The sequence below is a fragment of the Callithrix jacchus genome, chromosome 14 (genome assembly GCF_049354715.1).
Source record: "Callithrix jacchus isolate 240 chromosome 14, calJac240_pri, whole genome shotgun sequence".
NCBI classification, from domain to species: Eukaryota; Metazoa; Chordata; class Mammalia; order Primates; family Cebidae; genus Callithrix; species Callithrix jacchus.
In genome coordinates this window covers 11173108-11187610 of record NC_133515.1, presented here as the reverse complement: position 1 = coordinate 11187610, position 14503 = coordinate 11173108, and the positions used below count along the sequence as shown (strand labels likewise).

The following is a 14503-nucleotide window of genomic DNA, read 5'->3' as shown; positions in this document are numbered from 1 at the left end:
AATTGCCCCGCACGGTGGTTCAAGCCTGTAATCCCAGCACTTTGGGAGGCCGAGGCGGGTGGATCACAAGGTCAAGAATCGAGACCATCCTGGTTAACATGGTGAAACCCCGTCTCTACTAAAAATACAAAAAATTAGCTGGGCATGGTGGCGCGTGCCTGTAATCCCAGCTACTTGGGAGGCTGAGGCAGAATTGCCTGAACCCAGGAGGCGGAGGTTGCGGTGAGCGGAGATTGCGCCATTGCACTCCAGCCTGGGTAACAAGAGTGAAACTCCGTCTCAAAAACAAAAACAAAAACAACAAAAATTAGCTGGGCATGGTGGTGCGCGCCTGTAGCCCAGCTACTCGGGAGGCTGAGGCAGGAGCATTGCATGAACCCAGAAGGCGGAGGTTGAGGTGAGCCGAGATCGTGCCTTTGCACTCCAGTCTGGGTAACAACAGCGAAACTCCGTCTCAAAAAAAAAAAAAAAAAAAAAAAAGACGGTTGCTATGAAGGCTCACAGAGGTAATCCCAGTGCTTTGGGAGTTCGAGGAGGGAGGATTGCTTAAGGCTAGAAATTCAAGACCAGCCTGGACAACATAGTGAGACTGTGTCTTTAAAAACTTAAAAAATTATCTTGTGTGATGGTACCCATGCCTTTGGTTCTAGCTACTCAGGAGGTTGAGGCAGAAGAATCGCTTGAGCCTGGGAGTTCAAGGTTGCTGAGAGTATGCCACTGCGCACCAGCCTGAAGGGCAAGCTCTGTCTCTTAATTTTATTTATTTATTTTCTTTGAGACAGGGTCTCAGTCTGTCACCCAGGCTGGAGTGCAGTGGCACGATCAAAGCCTACTGCAGCCTCAGGCCCCCAGGCTCAAGAGATGCTCCCACCTCAGCCTCCCAAAGTACTATGGGATCATAGGAGTGAGCCACCACACCTGGCCATACCCTGTGTCTTAGGTCTTGAGTTTCCCAAGGTTTTCCTTTCTGCCTTCACTAAGCAAGGAAGCCCTCTGCATGCAATCCTGCGGCAGCCCATGGTTCTGCTGGGAGGGAAAGTGACTTGTTCGGAGTTACAGAGCGGCAGAGCAGGTGACTCTGTGAGTGCGCTTGAACATGTCAAACAAGCTTTCCCTCAAGTCTGGGTGTTGAGAGCAGCCCTCCCTTGGGGCACCTCCGTGGGTCAGTCAACTTCGATAGGTTGCAGCCCAAGCCAGAAGGCAGGAGAATGCTGGAGAGAGAACGTCAGAGAGGACACTGGGCAAGCTGGAGTCCAGCCTGCCTCTGGCCTGTTTCCCACCTGGGGACCCTCCCAAGCACCTCACATCCATGGACACACAGGACCCTTTCTAACCATTTTTATCACCTATTTCTCACTTCCTTTTTCAGAGTCACATTCCCAGTGGCTCTTATTGTCCTTCGCAACCCCACTTGATGTTGAATAGCTTCAAATACACTTTAATGAAGCATAATAGTAATCCTATGCACTCAGTAGGGAGTTATTGATTTTGGGTGTAAAATACTAATGTGTCTTTCAGAGCTATTTCTGTTATGTCATTAGAACGCAGCTCACATGATGTTTCCTAATGTACCAACCACACCAAGACCTATTTTTCTTTCTGGGAAAACATTATTTACCACTAACATTACTTTTTTTCCCCTCTTTTTATTTTTATTGCATGTTCAGACACTCGATGATAACTGATTATAGGCTGGTCCTGTTAAGGCATCAGCTGTTTCCATTTTTTCAGAGTTTTTTTCTGGTCTGCAGAGACACAGAGCTGTATTCTCACATCAGTATTCCACTGGCGTGATTTTCAATGGGGCAATCTAAAGACATATACTCAATTGCTCCTGTCCAATTTTGTCTCTGATGAAATAAAAATGTAAAATGTTTTGGCATATCATTTTCTAAATGTTTCTCTGTGTTTTGCAGAAATACACATTATTGATGGCAAGATAGGCGCAAGGTCAGAATAAGTGGTATTTTCCCTGGCTTCCAGCACCCCCACCAGGAGGCATCCAGAACAGGTCACCATGCTCTTGGGAGCTTCTTTGTATGGTGTCATTCAGCATGCTTACCTATTCTGAAACCATACAAGGCAGCCACATGGTGTGCCCAAAAGCATTGAAAGCTGGGACCACCCTATGTGTCACCAAACCTTTTCCTCCTAAGCACACAGGGAGACCACATTGCATCTAGAGAAATAAGAGATGTAGCTGGGCGTGGTGGTTCATGCCTGTAATCCTAGCACTTTGGTAGGTAGAGGCAGGTGAATCACTTGAGGTCAGGAGTTTGAGACCAGCCTGGCCAATGTGGTAAAACCCCATCTCTACTAAAAATATAAAAATTAGCCAGGCATGGTGGCCTGCACCTGTAGTCCCAGCTACTTGGGACACTTAGGCAGGAGAATTGCTTGAACTGGGAGGCAGAGGTTGCAGTGAGCTGAGATTGTGCCATTACACTCCAGCCTGGGCGACAGAGTAAGACTTCATCTCAAAATAAATAAATGATTAACTGGGTGTGGTATCACATGCCTATAGTCCCAGCTAATTGGGAGGCTGAGGTAGGAGGCTGGTTTGAGTCTGGAAGGTTGAGGCTGCACCAAGCCAGGATCTTGCCCCTGAACTCCAGCCTGGGTGACAGAGTGAGACCTTGTCTCAAGATAAAACACTACAGAATGGAAAGTATTTCTGTGCAGTGAAGAACTAACACAGCAGTCCTGGGACTGCTCTCCTTAGAAAGACCTGCTTGCAAGGCTGGCCCTTGGCTGCTATCTGGGAACTTGGATTTCAGGAGGATTCCCATAATTCCTAGAACTCCTGACTTCAAATTATCCACCTACCTCGGCCTCCCAAAGTGCTGGGATTACAGGCCTGAGCCACCGTGCCCAGCCTTGTCTTTACATTTCTGAACTTCCTTCTTGTCCCCTGAAATGCCCTCTGCTCTTGGTACCCAGTGCATTTAAGGTGCCACATACCCTTGAAGAAAAGAATGTATCCCCCCAAAATATATACAATTATTACTTGTCAATTCAAACATTTCTATTTTAGTTTTTGTTACTTTTTAAAATTATGTATTTATGGCCGGGCCCGTGCTCAAGCCTGTAATCCAATCACTTTGGGAGGCTGATGCAGGTGGATCACGAGGTCAAGGGATCAAGACCATGATGGTCAACATGGTGAAACCCCGTCTCTACTAAAAATACAAAAAATTAGCTGGGCATGGTGGTGCATGCCTGTAATCCCAGCTACTCAGGAGGCTGAGGCAGGAGAATTGCTTGAACCCAGGAGGCAGAGGTTGCGGTGAGCCGAGATCGCATCATTGCACTCCAGCCTGGGTAACAAGAGCGAAACTCCGTCTCAAAAAAAAAAAAAAAAGTATTTATTTATTTGAGATAGAGTCTCCCTCTATCACCCAGGCTGGAGTGCAGTGACACAATCACAGCTCACTGTAGCCTCAAACTCCTAGGCTCAAGCAATCTTCCCACCTTAGCCTCTCGAGTAGCTGGGACTACAAGCGCACACAACCACACCAGCTAATTAAAAAATATTTTTTTTTGAGACGCAGTTTCACTCGTTGCCCAGGCTGGAGTGCAGTGGTGTGATCTTGGTTCACTGCAACCTCTGCCTTCCAGGTTCAAGCGATTCTCCTGCCTTAGGCTCCCGAGTAGCTGGGACTACAGGCATGCACCACCACGCCCGGCTAATTTTGTATTTTTAGTAGAGACGGGGTTTCTCCATGTTGATCAGTCTGGTCTTAAACCCTCAATTTCAGGTAATCCACCCTCCTCAGCCTCCCAAAGTGATGGGATTATAGGCGTGAGCCACCACATCCAGCCAATTTTTAAATGTTTTATAGAGACAGGATCTCACTATGTTGCCCTGACTGGTCTCAAACCCCTGAGTTCAAGCAATCCTCCCGCCTCAGCCTCCCAAAGTTCTGGAATTACAGGTGTGAGCCACCGCACCTGGCCCAATAAAACATTTTTTTAAAAGACTGTATCTAACAGCTGTTCATCCTGAAGTAATTTAGCGTGCTACCTCTCCCAGAGACTTCCTCTTTAAAAAATAAAAATAGGCCAGGCATGGTGGCTCACACTTACAATCCCAGCACTTTGGGAGGCCGAGGCAGGTGCATCACTTGGGGTCAGGAGTTCGATACCAGTCTGAGCGACATGGCAAAAACCCATCTCTACCAAAAATATGAAAATTAGCTGGGCGTGGTGGCGGGCACCTGTAATCCTAGCTACTTGGGAGGCTGAGGCAGGAGGATAGCTTGAACCGGGAGGTGGATGTTGTGAGCTGACACCAAACTACTGGACTCCAGCCTGGGCGACAGAGCGAGACCCTATCTTAAAAAATAAAATAAAATAAAAATAAATCCAGGAAGCACAATGTTTAGCCAAAAGAATAAATCTATGGTTACAGATTTGAACTGAAATCAGTCAGCAACAAAAATTATTTGTGGGGGGCCAGGCGCGGTGGCTCATGCCTATAATCCCAGCACTTTGGGAGGCCGAGGCAGGTGGATCACGAGGTCAAGAGATCGAGACCATCCTGGTTAACACGGTGAAACCCCGTCTCTACTAAAAATACAAAAAATTAGCTGGGCACAGTGGCGCGTGCCTGTAATCCCAGCTACTCAGGAGGCTGAGGCAGGAGAATTGCCTGAACCCAGGAGGCAGAGGTTGCGGTGAGCCGAGATCACGCCATTGCACTCCAGCCTGGGTAATAAGAGCGAAACTCCATCTCAAAAAAAAAATTATTTGTGGGAAGAAACAGTGCAGATAGAGCCCCTCGAGGCACGGTACCTACTTCACCCGTGTCCAGACCCATTGGATTTTAGAAATAATGGGTTTGGAAGGACAACGTTCTCATCAAGTTACAGCTGGCTCCTAACAGCTTCAGGGATCTGTTGGAATCATGTTGCCTCCCACAGAGCATCCAGGGAAAAACTTAGATCATGGTTCGGGAGGTGCTCAAATGTCCCATTCACTGTTGCTGGCTAGTTTGTTAGGTATGTGGATCAGCAGGTCTTCGGGCGTACTTGCAGTTGGCATGCAGCCAATAAAGCACAGGGCACATCCAAGGTACTGGTAGCCAATGCCCGGGTACTGTATCAGCTTGGACAAGTCTGTGTCTTTCACACTGTGGCCTCGGCAGTGGGGCAGAGGGTGAGGGGAGTGGTCCCAGTCACTGGTATGGACACTGTGGACTCCCAGAAACCAGCTGGCAGGGATTTTAGTCAAGCACAGCTCTCAACAAGAAATGGAGCTGGTTACAGGGAGTGGATGAGAAGGAAGCAGATAGAAGAATTCAAAGTTTAAGACCCGGTGCGGTGGCTCATGCCTGTAATCCCGGCACTTTGGGAGACCGAGGCAGGTGGATCACGAGGTCAGGAGTTCAAGACCAGCCTGGCCAACATGGTGAAACCCCAACTCCACTAAAAATACAAAAATTAGCTGGGCATAGTGGTGCATGCCTGTAATCCCAGCTACTTGGGGAGGCTGAGGCAGGAGAATTGCTTAAACTGGGACCCAGGAGGTTGCAGTGAGCCGAGATCACGCCACTGCACTCCAGCCTGGGCTACAGAGCCAGACTCCATCTCAAAAAAAAAAAATTTTTTTTCAAAATTTAAAAAGAAAAAACAGCAAATGAGAAAGCCTAAAGGGGCCTCCTGAAATGTTCAGTGTTCAAAATTCATAGCTCATCTGTAAACCCCTGGGGTTGTCTTTTTTTTTTGTTGCCCAGTCTAAAGTGCAGTGGTGCGATCTCGGCTCACTACAGCCTCTCCATCCCAGACTCGTGATTCTCACACCTCAGCCTGTCGAGTAGCTGGGAATACAGGCGTATGCTACCACACCCTGCTAAATTTCTTATTTTTAGTAGAGACAGGTTTTTACCATGTTGCCCAAGCTGCTCTCAAACTCCTGACCTCAGGTGATCTGCCCGCCTCAGCCTCCCAAAGGACTGGGATTATAGGCGTGAGCCATTGTGCCCGGCCAATTTCTGAGTAAAGCTGACATCATCTTCTCGATTTCCTAGAGTTCTTTCTCTACCCTAACTTACTACAAAACGAGGAGATTCCTACTGCTTCCCTCTCACTTCTCTCTCCACCCTGCTGATATTCCTAAACAGAAACCACCATTCTCTTTTGCTTACAGGGTGATGGTAGCAATCACTATGAGAAACAAACAGATGGGAGAGGAAACAGACATTAAAAGGCAAGTAAATAAAAATACGGGGCAGGGGCTGAGCACGAGGGGCTCGAGCCTATAATCCCAGCAGTTTGGGAGACTGAGGTGGGGAGATCACTTAAGGCTGAGTTCACGACCAGCTTGGCCAACAGGATGAAACCCATCCTTACTAAAAATACAAAAAAATTAGCCAGGCATGGTGGCACACGTCTATAGTACCAGCTACTTAGGAGACTGAGGCAGGAGAATCACTTGACCCTGGGAGGCAGATGTTGCAGTGAGCCGAGATGATGCCACTGCACTCCAGCCTGGGCAACAGAGCGAGAATCTGTCTCAAAAAAAAAAAATATATATATATATATATATATATATATATATATATATATATATATATCAGCTTATTAAGGCCTTGGCCACTGCCAGGGTCAGTTTCTGACTCATTCGCACACAGATGCCTTAGCCTTGGAGTTATGAGCTTGTGCTCTGTATTCAGACACACCTGGCGTAAATCCCGCTGCCACTTACAGATGTACTACAAGTGCCTGTCCCACCCGTTCTCACTTTCCTGCCCTTCCTATAAAATTAAAGAGTGCTAATGACTTGTATCACTGGGTTATCGAAGGATCCAATAAAGTAATATAAGCAGAGAACTTAGCCTCCTCAATATTCAGTATGTGCTATCTGATACTGTTATCAGTATATACTGATAGATCGATTCTACAACACGGGTTAGCAAATGCTAGCCCACCATCTGTTTTTGTTTATCCCATGAGCCAAGGATGGATTTTACTGATGACAACTTTCAATCAATGTGATGAGAGAACACTACCTGTGAATTCCAATTAAGTGAAACACTATCCTCCCCAAAAAGGAAATTCCATTCTTCTTCTCATTAGTAGATCTGTATTGCAGAAGAAAAGTTCTCAGTTACTTTATATATATATATATATAATTACATATAAATAAATAAATATATATGTATTGAGGTCCAGGAGTTTGAGACCAGTCTGGCCAACATGGTGAAACCCCATCTCTACTAAAAATACAAAAATTAGCTGGATGTGCTGGCACATGCCTGTAGTCCCAGTTACTCTGGAGGCTAGGGCAAGGGAATCACTTGAACCTGGGAGCCAGAGGTTGCAGTAAGCCAAGATCACGTCACTGCACTCTAGCCTGGGTAACAAAGGGATACTCCATCTCAAAAACTAAATGAATAAAAATTTAAAATGAAATAAATAATTAAAATGAAAGTATATTATTTATTATTATTATTTGCGAGATGGACTCTCACTCTTGTCACTCAGGCTGGAGTGCAGTGGCACGATCTCTGCTCACTGCAACCTCCACCTCCCATGTTCAAGCGATTCTCCTGCTTCAGCTTCCCAAGTAGCTGGGACTACAGGCTCATGCCACCACGCCTGGCTAATTTTTTTTTTTTTTCTCGTAGAGATGGGGTTCCATGCCAGCTAATTTTTTTGTTATTTTTAGTAGAAACAGGATTTCACCGTGTTAGCCAGGATGGTCTTGATCTCCTGAACTCGTGATCCTCCCGCCTCAGCCTCCCGAAGTGCTGGGATTACAGGCGTGAGCTTACTTCTTATTTTTTGAGACATGATCTCATTCTGTCTCCAGGCTAGAGTGCAGTGACCTGATCATGGCTGACTGCAGCCTCAACCTCCCAAGACTCAGGTGATCTTCCTATCTCAGTCCCCCAGCAGCTGGTACTACAAGCGTATTCCCCCACACTCAGCTAATTTTTATATTTTTAGTAGAGACAAGGTTTCACCCTGTTGCCCAGGCTGGTCTCAAACTCCCAGGCTCAAATGATCCACTCACCTTGGACTCCCAAAGTGCTGGGATTACAAGCGTGAACCACCACAGCCAGCCAAAAAAAATTTTTAAAACTTTGCTGGCCAGGCACAGTACCTTACACCTGTAATCCCAGCATTTTGGGAAGCTGAGGCAGAATATCACAGTAGCACAGGAGTTCGAGACCAGCCTGGGCAACATGCCAAAACCCCATCTCAAAAACAAAAGAATTAGCCAGGTGGTGTGGTGGTGCAGGCAGGTAGTCCCAGCTTACTTGGGAGGTGAAGTGGGAAGATGGCTTCAGCCCAGGAGGTGGAGATTGCAGCAAGCTGTGATTGCACCACTGCACTCTAGCCTGGGTGACACACTGAGCCCCTCCCTGTCTCAAAAAAAGAAAAAAAGAAAAGTTTTGTCAAATCCTGTTCTAGAACAATCTATGGCTGCCTCCTTCCAGTTCTCTGCTGTCCTCCTTGACATAAGAATTCACTTCTTTCCTTACCCACCACAAATACAGGTTGGCCAGTCAAGAGCTGCAAAAGGTTCATTGACATCTCAGTATCTTCAGTTCCTCGTTGAGCCCAGGAGGTGGAGGTTGCAGTGAGCCAAAGTCAAGATCGCACCACAGCACTCCAGACTAGGCAACAGAGCAAGACTATCTCAAAAAAAAAAAGAAAAGAAAAGAAGGGAAAATGGTTTGAGAATGCACCAGATAGTCTGTGCTAATCAGTTAATGTGTCCTTCTCCAGTGGGATAAGGTCTTTGGGAAAACTTAGAAACTGTGATATCACCTTTATAGGCAAGAGTGAAAACCCACTGCCTCCTGATCTCCCTAGCGACTGCCACTAAAAAAGTCCATCCCAGAGGTCCACAGGCTCCTTTAAGCACCAATCCCTGCTACAGATAAGCTCCAGGCACAGTGGTTCATGCCTGTAATCCCAGCGCTTTGGGAGGCTGAGGCTGACAGATCACTTGAGGTCAGGAGTTCGAGACCAGCCTGGCCAACATGATGAAACTCCGTCTCTACTAAAAATACAACAATTAGCCAGGCATAGTGGTGCTTGCCTGTGATCCCAGCTACTCAGGAGGCTGAAGCAAGAGAATCACTTGAATCCAGGAGGTGGATGTTGCAGTGAGCCTAGATCAAGTCACTGTACTCCAGCCAGAGCAACAGAGTAAGACTCCATCTCAAACAAACAAACAAAAACAGATAAGCTTGGCAAGACCTAAATTAATAAATTATTGTTTAAGAATCACCCCATCTCCTTTTTTTTTTTATTTGACATAGAGTCTCACTCTGTTACCCAGGCTAGAGTGCAGTGGTGTGATCTTGGCTCACTGCCAAGAGGAGGTCCAGGAGTTTGTATTGAGGTCCAGGAGTTTGAGACCAGTCTGGCCAACATGGTGAAACCCCATCTCTACTAAAAATACAAAAATGAGCTGGATGTGCCGGCACATGCCTGTAGTCCCAGTTACTCTGGAGGCTGGGGCAAGGGAATTACTTGAACCTCCCGGGTTCAAGTAATTCTCCTGCCCCAGCCTCCCGAGTGGCTGGGACTACAGGCACATGCCGCCACGCCCATCTAATTTTTTGTATTTTAGTAGAGACGGGGTTTCACTGTGTTGCCCAGGCTGGTCTTGAACTCCTGAGCTCAGGCAATCCACCCGCCTCAGCCTCCCAAAGTGCTAGGATTACAGGCGTGAGCCACCGCACCCAGCCAAAGAATTAACCCATTTTCTGACCAGGCACAAACAAGTTTTCTTCAGTATATACCCAACATTCCCTCTCCCTAGGGCCCTACCCTGTGAGAAGACATAGTGACCCCACCACCACCACAGACAAGGCTCATCTGGTGGGTCCATATCAGATAGGACTGTGAGCCAGGAAACACGGATCTTTCCTGAGATTCCCTGTCTTGGAAGTTCAGAGTGAAGGCCACATCACTAGCTACACAGGAGCTCCCCATTCCCCACACCCAACTGAACCCTAAGCCTCTTGGAGGTCGACACAGACCAGCTTCCTCATTGCTCATGTGCCAGCTGGTTCCCTTGTTCACTAAACACTTGCTTGGCCTGAGGAAAAGAGACACAGGGAGAGCCTGGCACTATGTACCATGAAATCTGACTAGGGTCTTTCATGGGCTGATCTATCTTTTGATATCTTAGCTCCTCAAATGTATACATAAAAGATAATATCTCTTTTCTTTCCTTTTTTTTTTTTTTTTTTTTGAGACAGAGTCTCACTATGTTGCCCAGGCTGGAGTGCAATGGTGCAACCTCCTCTCGGCTAACTGAAACCTCCGGCCCCAGGGTTCAAGCAATTCTCCTGCCTCAGCCTCCGAGTAGCTGAGATTACAGGTGCCCACCACCGAGCCTGGCTAATTTTTGTATTTTTAGTAGAGGCGGGGTTTCACCACCTTGGCCAGGCTGGTCTCAAACTCCTGACCTCGTAATCGTCCCACCTTGGCCTCCCAAAGTGCAGGGATTACAGGCGTGAGCCACCACACCTGGCCAACAATATCTGTCTCAGAAAGCACAAAGTGGCTGGGCGTGGTGGCTTACGCCTGTAATCCCAGCACTTTGGAAGGCCAAAGTGGGCAGATCAATTGAGGTGAGGAGTTCAAGACCAGCCTGGCCAAGATGGCAAAACCCCTTCTCTACTAAAAATATAAAAAATTAGGCTGGGCTCAGTGGCTCAAGCCTGTAATCCCAGCACTTTGGGAGGCCGAGGCAGGTGGATCACGAGGTCAAGAGATCGAGACCATCCTGGTCAACATGGTGAAACCCCGTCTCTACTAAAAATACAAAAAATTAGCTGGGCATGGTGGCCCGTGCCTGTAATCCCAGCTACTCAGGAGGCTGAGGCAGGAGAATTGCCTGAACCTAGGAGGCGGAGGGTGCGGTGAGCCGAGATCGCGCCATTGCACTCCAGCCTGGGTAACAAGAGCGAAACTCCGTCTCAAAAAAAAAAAAAAAAAAAATTAGCCGGGCGTGGTGGCAGGTGCCTGTAATTCCAGCTACTCGAGAGGCTGAGGCAGAGAATTGCTTGAACCTGGAAGGCAGAGGTTGTAGTGAGCCGAGATTGCACCACTGCACTCCAGCCTAGGCGACAGAGCAAGACTCCATCTCAAAAAGAAAATTAAAAAAAAAAAAAAGGCAGGCGGTACTTCAAGATGGCGGCGCCCAATGGTACTATGAGCGATTCGGAAAGCAGTAGCAGCAGTAGCAATGCGGAGGAGCTGGCGCGGTGCCACAAGGCAGCAATACTGGCCTGGGGCTTGGAGCAACCGCTGCACCGGGCAGTGAAGCCAAGAGCCGGTGCTGCAAATAACCAGTTGTCAACCTCCCAACCGAGCCTCAGGCCTAAGGTGGATGAGCATGAACAAGATGGCAACAAGCTTCAGAGCAACAAGCTTCAGAGCACCCCCCAATTCCGAGCCCACGTAGCCAAGAAGCTGGGAGCCCTGCTGGACAGTTCCATTACCATCTCAGAAGTAGCAAAGGAGCCAAAAAAAGCTCAGGTACAGAAAGTCGCTTCAGAGGTTGATGGTTTCCGCCTTTTCTTCACGTCTGTCCCTGGAGGCCGTGAGAAGGAAGAGTCGCCCCAACCCCGCCGAAAGCGCCGGCCCTCCAGCTCCAGCAGTGAGGACAGCGATGAGGAGTGGCAGCGGTGCCGGGAGGCAGCTGTGTCGGCGTCGGACATCCTGCAGGAGTCAGCCATCCACGGCCCTGGCACGGTGGTGAAGGAGGCAAAGAAGAAAAGGAAGTCGAAAAAGAAAGCCAAGAAGGTGGCGATAGTTGCCACCACCACCCCCAGCGTGGCCACAGTCCAGAAGCAGAAGTCAGGTGAGCTCACCAGGGACCAGGTGTCGCTTGGAACCAAAAAGAAGAAAAAGGCAAAGAAGGCCAGTGAGGCCTCTCCACTCCCACCAGCAAAGAATGCCACAGCAGTGCCTGCAAACTGAACCCAGCTGTGGGCACAGGGCTCAGCTCCAATGACAGGGTGCCCCGGGGCAAGGCATTTCCAAGCACCACCTCCCTCTCCAAGTTCAAGGACTGGGCTGGCAAGTCTACACTGCCCGTAAGACCCTGATGGTGATGAGGGCTTGCCCAAGAGTCTGGCCAAAAAAGTGGCTGTGGGTGAGAAGCCCAAGCACGGCCTGCCTGTCTGTGCTTCCATAGGGGGCTGGGGGCGTGTGGTTCCAGAACACTGCATGGCCTCAGGAAAAGGAGCCTTCCGGTTATTTGAGACTAGTGGCCAAGTGGTGAAAACTCTATCTCCCTAGAACTGTCTGAGGTGGGCAGGGGAAGGGAGACCTCCTCCCCCACCACCTCCTTAGCCTGGCGTGAGAAACCATTTTTAGAAAATGAGAGAAGGAATCCCAAGATGCCAAGGCCCAGAGAAACTTCTGTTCTTCTCCCCTTAGCCCACATAGACTTCACAGAAGTGTCTGAGAAAGGAAAGATTTGATTCTCCTGCCTCAGCCTCCTGAGCTTTTTAGAATTTCCTTTGTCTGCATTTGTGAATATACCACACATGATAGTGTCTCTGAGCCGACCAGATTATGGAAACTCAATTGTCGGGGGACCCAAATAAAACTGAGAGTGAGTTGGGATTGCCTCTGTCAGTGCTGAACCTTAAGATGCTTTGAATAAACATCCTCCTCCTCTCTCCACGCCCCCCGCCAAAAAAAAAGCATAAAGTTTGCTGGGCATGGTGGCTCAGCATGTAAACCTGTAAACCCAGCACTTTGGGAGGCCAAGGCAGGCAGATAGATCACCTGAGGCCAGGAGTTCAAGACCAGGCTGGTCAACATGGTGACACCCTGTCTCTTACTAGGCAAGGTACAGTGGCTCATGCCTGTAATCCCAGCACTTTGGAAGGCTGAGGCGGATGGATCATGAGGTCAGGAGTTTGAGACCAGCGTAACCAACATGGTGAAACCCCATGTCTACTAAAAATACAAAAAAATTAGCCAGGCATGGTGGCGCACACCTGTAGTCCCACTACTTGGGAGGCTGAGGTCAGAGAATCGTTTGAAAGTGGGAGGAAGAGGTTGCAGTGAGCCAAGATCTCACCACTGCACTCTGGCCTGGGTGACAGAATAAGATCCTGTCTCAAAAAAAATGAGAGAGAGAGAAGGAGGTAATGTGACCCAGTTAGCAACCACATCAGTGAAAAGATCTGGGCATGTAGAGTTCCCGACACACAGCAAGACCTGTTTGAAAGACCCTGCTGTAAACTGGCTGATAGTTGGGAACTTGAGATAAACTATCCCAGGGGAATCCCACCGCTGGCTTACCCAGTGGATCCAGTTCATGTGTGCTGAGGGCTCCGTGAGTTTATCTCATTAATGCATACCACAAATCCGTAACGACTTCCACCATTCCCCTCGAATTCACAGACAGTAAAATTAACATTGGAGTTCAAGGGACTTTCCCAAGGTCACACAAACAACAGTTAGTAGAACGTGGATTTGAACCTAGGCCAGGACTGCTCCACAATACCACTGCCATCCCACAAAGAGTGACTGAATCAAACCTATTTTCCCAAATCTATGCAAAAATGAGGACCAACTTCCAATCGGAGATATCACACCTTCCCTGCTGGCCACTGTTGGGCAGCAAGACCGAGTTCCCTGAGGCAGAGAGGGGTCTGGTGTTTTGCTCAGGGACTTCCTAAGATGAGAACCAGGAGAACAACCCCAGAGGGCTCTGGAATACGTGAACCAAAGGGTTTCTGTGTTCGATTTTCACAAGCAAGCCCTACCTTAGTCAACTACCCCATGTATTTCCAAGTAAAGAAAAGTCCATACTATGAATCACAGCACAATCACTCAGACATGCACAGGACTTCCCTGGAGGGAGCGCAAAGTGCCATTGGAGTTCAGTGACATTTTTATTCCTTTTTTTTTTTAGATGTCTTACTCTGTCACCTAGGCTGGAGTGTAGTGGCACAATCTCAGCTCACTGCAACCTCTGCCTCTGGGGTTGAAGTGATTCTTGTGCCTCAGTTTCCCAAGTATCTGGGACCACAGCTGAACACCACCACACCTGGCTAATTTTTGTTTTGTTTTGTTTTGAGATGGAGTCTCTCTCTGTTGCTCAGGCTGGAGTGCAATGGTGCAATCTCGGCTCACTGCAACCTCCGCCTCCCGGGTTCTAGTGATTCTCCTGCCTCAGCCTCCCCAGTAGCTGAGATTACAGGTGCCCGCCACTACTTCCTGCTAATTTTTGTATTTTTAGTAGAGATGGGATTTCACTATGTTGCTCAGGCTGGTCTCGAACTCCTGATCTCTGGTGATCCACCCACATTTTTAAAGATGTAAGTTCACGTTCATTGCAACAAGACCTCGCCTTTATTTCCCTACGGGGCAATAATGAAACTAATCTATCCTCCAATAAACTTAGTCAGTGATTAACAAATCATTGTCGATCGAGTCATTATAAACTGGAGACAGTGATGATAAAGAAACAGAAAGTTGCAATGTCACCTTACTCCACTGTGGATAGAAGA

The 14503-nt window shown here is 48.1% G+C and overlaps 1 long non-coding RNA gene and 1 pseudogene across 1 annotated transcript; one reads left to right on the top strand and one right to left on the bottom strand.

The window, feature by feature from the left end:
* Nucleotides 1-1718: 1718 nt before the first annotated feature.
* On the bottom strand, nt 1719-8622 carry LOC144579230 (uncharacterized). Its single transcript, XR_013526342.1, has 3 exons — nt 8489-8622; nt 7010-7081; nt 1719-1850 (listed from the first exon to the last, which is right to left on the bottom strand). It is a non-coding gene; the product is annotated as an uncharacterized LOC144579230 (long non-coding RNA).
* Nucleotides 8623-11145: 2523 nt separating this feature from the next.
* LOC100389107 (protein CUSTOS pseudogene) lies at nt 11146-12077 on the top strand (annotated as a pseudogene).
* Nucleotides 12078-14503: the final 2426 nt, after the last annotated feature.